We start from the raw sequence: 6,000 nt of genomic DNA, 5'->3' as shown, positions 1-6,000 counted from the left end.
CTCATAAATATTTGCTCCCAAAATTAGATCTAGATCTAATCTGCAAGATCTTCAAAAGATCTTCTGAAGCTGGAGCAGCAGCTTCTCGATAAATTCCTGCAACCTTCTGATCAGGGAGCCATCACACCTTGGACAAGCACCAGATGGATGCCCAACCTCTTGGATGTGAAGAGGGGAGGGAGAGGAGCAGAGGGGGCATGGAGAAGTGGAGGGGTTTCATATTTTTTCTGGGTATTGAGCAGATTCTCTCAACCCTAGGCGCAGACAGGATTTAAATAGACCCTGCTGCGTCATGCAGTGCCACATCATTCGACCAATCAAAAAATTTTAATTAATTTTGAAAAAAAAATAATTGGTGTAGTGATGTCATCTGATCATATCAGATAAAAACTCCATCAAACCCTCCTACTGTTGGCACCAACACTGGATAAACACAGTGAGATTGGCGCCCAACAGTTTGAGTCGATCAAGGTATAGAGTCCTCATCTCATGGGACTCTATCCTTATCCACTTGGGGTGCATGCCATATCTGATTATGGTGCCCACTTTGAGGGTAAAATTAGCAGGTGGACACTCCACAAAAACTTTCCAATGACCTCTTGCCAAGTGGCCTTCAGTCCAAGGTCCATGGGTCAATATTTGACTGATGTCCGAAAACGAAAATGGCAGGTGACAGAAATTAGCAGGTATTATCTTAAATTCATCTCATGAATTAAGATAAGATTTTTTTCAGCTGGATTGGCTCTAGTCAGACTGAGAGAAACCTTCTCAAGATTCTCTGGATGAGTCAAATTATATTTGGCTCAGTCGAGATAGAAAAGATAATACGAGGAGAAAGTTAGGCTCAATCGTGTGCTAGCACGATTTTCTTGAACCTAATTGGATCTAATCCAAATCAATCAAATTGAGCTAGCTCAAATGATGACATCCAGACCCTAACTCTTATTTATGTGACCCAGTTAGGTTTATTTTCGTATGGTAATGAGACATGTCATGATCTCATCATCGACATCATCGAAACTCCTTTCGATGGACCAGAACTCTTCTGATTCAGACAATTTAGAATGATCGATCATCAATATCATTCTAATTGCTCCCAAAATCCATCAGTGACACCTAGCAGTATATGGTGGCAACCCATCAGAAATGAAGATGAACCTCTTGGTACAGCTACATGTGTGATTGAGTTCCTCTATCATGAGTTCCGACTGAATTAAGGTTAAGGTAAACTCGTCAAACCCAACATCAGTCATATGAATCAATCGATCGATCCGAATCCGATGTGAAACTCCAATAGAAAACTCTTTTCCATTATTTCACTCTGCCATGGCCATGGGCTTAAGGACTCGATCTTTCGATCATCATAGGACTACTCCTCTTATCTACCGAGGTTGATAGATCCCTTCTTGGTGTGATCTGGTTCCTACAATGAATATGCTACAGCCAACATACACCTCAAGATTCTGAATAGCTAGGAGATCGAGTTATGGTGTAGTCAAACTATAACACACTCAAGGTGAACTGTCGATGCATCTCAAGTCAAAGAACTAGACACACAGCTGCAGCATCGAGCTAGTCATCGATGAGAAGGTAGACTTTCTTATGACTACTCGAGGTGGTCACACTCAGTACTCTTATTCTCAATGAATACCTGTACTCTCACTCGATATCTCCACACCGTAGAGTCAAGACACATCTACCCTAAAGAAGCGATCGTACACCAACCTTTCGGATCGATCACCATCCTCGTGATGATCCTATGGTCAGGAGCTGTTTATGAGTTAGTTTTATAAATTCATGCCTTAAATTTTTAACTCTTGAAAATATGAATTAACATTCGTACTAACTCAAAGGATGTATCACAGACATAATGTACACAACGTGATAGTAGAATAACCCTTTTATTCATTTATAATCAAAATTATAAATTTATCCTTATATTTGTATAGGAATGTGTCAACCAATCTAGCATCTAGGGCACACATCTAACAATGAATGTGTATTTGTCAGACCTAGGTCCAAGTTTATCTGTAACTAACCGTTTGATATAGGTCGGGCACCCCCAAACCCTAAGGTGAGAAAGTGCTGGCTTACGCCCTATCCATATCTCATATGGAGTCTTAATTACAGACTTATTTGGAATCTTATTTAACAAATAACAGGCCGATTCGAGTGCATATCCCCAGAAGGATATCGACAAGTTGGCAAAACTCATCATGGATCAGACCATATCTAACAGAGTCCAATTTCTCTTTTCAGACACACCATTATGCTGTGGTGTTCTTGGAGGAATCCATTGGGAGAGAATCTCATTTTCTCCTAGATATGTGAGAAACTCATCAGAAAGGTATTCCCTTCTTCGATCAGATCGATGAGTTTTAATACTCTTTTCAGTTTGTTTTTTTACTTTATTTCAGAATCGTTTGAATATTTCAAATGAATTCAACTTATGTTTCATCAGATAGACATATCCATATCTGGATAGATCATCCGTGAAAGTGATGAACTAGAAATATCTATCTCTAGCATTTGTGCTCATGGGCCCGCATACATCAGTATTTACTAGGCCCAAGAGCTCAGTAGCTCTCTCACCTCTTCCAATAAAATGTGACTTGATCATTTTACCAAGAAGACAGGACTCATAGGTTGGAAATGATTCACAATCACTGACTTCGAAGATTCTCTCTTGAGTCAACTTGTTTATCCTATTCTTGTTTATATGACCTAGCCTACAGTGCCATAAGTAGATATCTGATACACTATCTAATCTAGGATGCTTGCTAGTGGAATAGACTCCATTAACAGATTGTAATAACATATACACACCATTGTTCAAATGTTCATAAAAAATAGTAACACCATTCATAATAATATTACAAACTTATTTCTTTATTAAAATTTCATAATCATTTTTGGCTAGAAGGTCAATAGAAATAATATTTAAAAAGAAACTAGGATAGAAATGACAATCATTAAGAACAACAGTATGAGACTCAAATACAAGTTTCAAGATTCTTAATGCTAGAACTGGAACTGATCTTCCATCTCCAATGTTTAGAAACCTCTCGCCTTGCTCGAATCTTCTACTGACTTACAACTCCTGCAATGAATTACAAATATGGTAAGGGCTACTGGTATCTAATACCCAGTCAGTTATATCACAAATAGAGAAATTGTAAGGAGTTATCATATAAATAGCTTGCCCAGCAACATCTTGCTTCTTTCTCTGCTTGCTCGGATCTAGAGAGGCAATATACTGAGGATATTTCCTCTTTCAGTTCCTTCGCTTCTTGCAAAAAAAGCATTCAGCTTGACTCTTATCGAGCTTGATCTTTCTGGTCTGGCCCTGCACTGGGACCTGAACTTGCACTTTCTTCAATTTCTTCTTCTTGTTCTTCTTTTCTTTCTTAAAGGATCGAGAACCAGAAGATGAACCTCCCACTAAGTTCACCGACTCCTTGTGGAGTTGGTGATCCTTCTCAAAGTTCTGAAGCAACCCCAGTAACCTGTGTTAGTTTATTTCAGGCTTTGTCATTATATAATGAGTGAGGAATGGGAGATAAGACTTAGGCAGTGAGTTCAGTATTGTATCTTTCCCAAGCTGCTCATGCAAGGGAAAGTCGAGCTTGCTCAAATGCTCCATCAGCTCGACCATGTACAATACATGATTAGTGACAGAGGCACCATCCCGTATTTTGACGTTGAAGATGGCACAACTAGTCTTGTGCCTCTCCATGTCATCGGGTGTGCTAAAGGCATCCTCCAACACTTGAAGCATGTCCTTTGGCTGAGCCATCTCAAATTTGTGATTGAATTCATTGCTCATGGTAGCCAGCATGATGCAGCGCACCGTGGTCCGATCATTGAGCCACTTCTGATTAGTATCTCTGACTGTTCCACGTGCATTGGTAGCTAGCTCCTCAGGTGCAGGATTCGTTATCACATATAGGATCCATTCATGCTCCAGGACTATCTTCAACTTTCAATACCAGCTACCGAAGTTGGATCCCACCAATTATCATTGTCCAACAATAATTGGAGTGATAGGAAAGTGGCCATATCTGCACAAAAAAAAACCATAACCTAATTAGTAATTGATTCATTAAACCTAAAGATTTGGACTTTAATCAAGAGGTTTCTCTTACTATTTTATTCGAATTGGTAGCCTCTACCTCCAATTCGAGGAATTACCCTAATTTCTTAGTGGGTACTAGAATCCACTTAGACTGCACACAAGCCCAACTTTGGTTGGCCAATCCATGTACATCTAAGGGTAGGTTCATAACTAATTATTTTTCTAAATAATTTTTAGTAATTTTATTTTTGCCCCAGTCTCTAATCAGTAGGCTTTGGCCTCCACTGAAAAGGTCTGGTTAGGTCCAACCATTAACATGACCATACTTGGCCCATCTAGCCAATGAATGATTAGGCCCAACATTGGTTGGCTAACCTAACCACTATTTAGAAAGATGCAGTCAAAAAATCATATTATGAATGACAATTCCATTAGCCGATAAGCACCAGGCCTTTAGGCCTCCAATGTTTATCCAACTGATGGACCCATTATCATCCACTTAATGGGAGGCTATGATCTAGTTATCACCATAACTATTTTATTTTAAGGATCTAATAATTTTAGAAGATTTAATTGATTTAGAGGAGGAGGTCAGATAAACTAGCTTATCATGATCCTCTCACTGGCTTCACCAAGTCAGCTTAAGGGAGACCATTAAAAGGGCTGGTCTAGGAGCACCTAAATCAGTCACACTGATTTACCTAGCTAACATGGGTCAGCTCGAATAGTCAAATGATCTGATCAAAATATAATTTCACCAAGAGGCCAAGTAAGTTCAATCGGTGGGAGGGTCTGCCAAAGCTTACCTTGACACCATCAGAAAGTTCGTGCTAGATCGCTTAGCCAAGAATCAAGTCCATTTGGTTCTCCTTAAAGACATGGACTTGACCAACTACAACTATTGTAATTGATCTAGAGAATCTTTGACCTAATCTAAGACAATAATTAATTAGATTTAGTCAATTCTCTAATTAAGTCCATCTTTAATTTAACCTTAGGTCTAACCCAATTAATGGACCTAATTCCCACTAACCCATTAATCCAATGTGTTATGGTTTGTGTCTTAGGTTCTTCAATTCACAATCCTAGAACCTAATCAAACAACTTCTTAATTCTCAATTAAGTTTTGGGTTGAGGGTTGGGGTTTGACTTTTTGAAAATAATTTTTATATTTATAAAATATTTTTATAATATTATTCTACCAACCAAGTTGCATATTTGATTCATAATCAAAATACAAGTGAAATAAGCATGAAACTACTTTAGATCTAATCTAAACAGGTTCATGTAATTGAAATAATTTCAACTTTAAACTGCATAAATTTTTCAGATAAATATATGATGGTTCTTTGCATGAAAATTATTAATAAAAACATTTTATTTTAGATTTAAATATCTTTTAAATCTAATAAATCATTAAAGATAGATCAACACGAACTAGGACAACCTTTGCACTGTAAGGGGTAAACCTTACAGCAGGACAACCTACAGTTCGTGATTGATCTAAAATTTTTAATTTTAGATTTAACAATCAGATTATAAATTAGATCTAATCTAAGAAATAATCAAAGTATGTATTAATAATCATGTAATAAACAACCTAGGCTCTGATACCAATTGAAGGAACCAGATTTAGGGTTTCAAGGTTAGATCTTGAAACTTTTTCAAGATCAAGTAGCAGAAGACTAAAATAAATCAAAAATTTATCTTATAAAATTAAAAAATCCCTAGATCTAAGATTCTATTACATGATTATTATATGGTATTAAATCAAAAATTAAATATAAAAAGAAAGAACTACATGTTGATCATATCAACATGTTTCTATACTACATCTAATGTATGTAAAATATAATAGATCAGATCTATTATCTTGCAAGTTAGACATTCTAACTATGCTGATCCAAGCTTGAGGATGATGTTAT

Source organism: Elaeis guineensis, chromosome 3, assembly GCF_000442705.2.
Source record: "Elaeis guineensis isolate ETL-2024a chromosome 3, EG11, whole genome shotgun sequence".
Lineage (NCBI taxonomy): Eukaryota > Viridiplantae > Streptophyta > Magnoliopsida > Arecales > Arecaceae > Elaeis > Elaeis guineensis.
The sequence above is the reverse complement of the archived record's forward strand: the minus strand, read 5'-3'. Positions refer to the sequence as shown.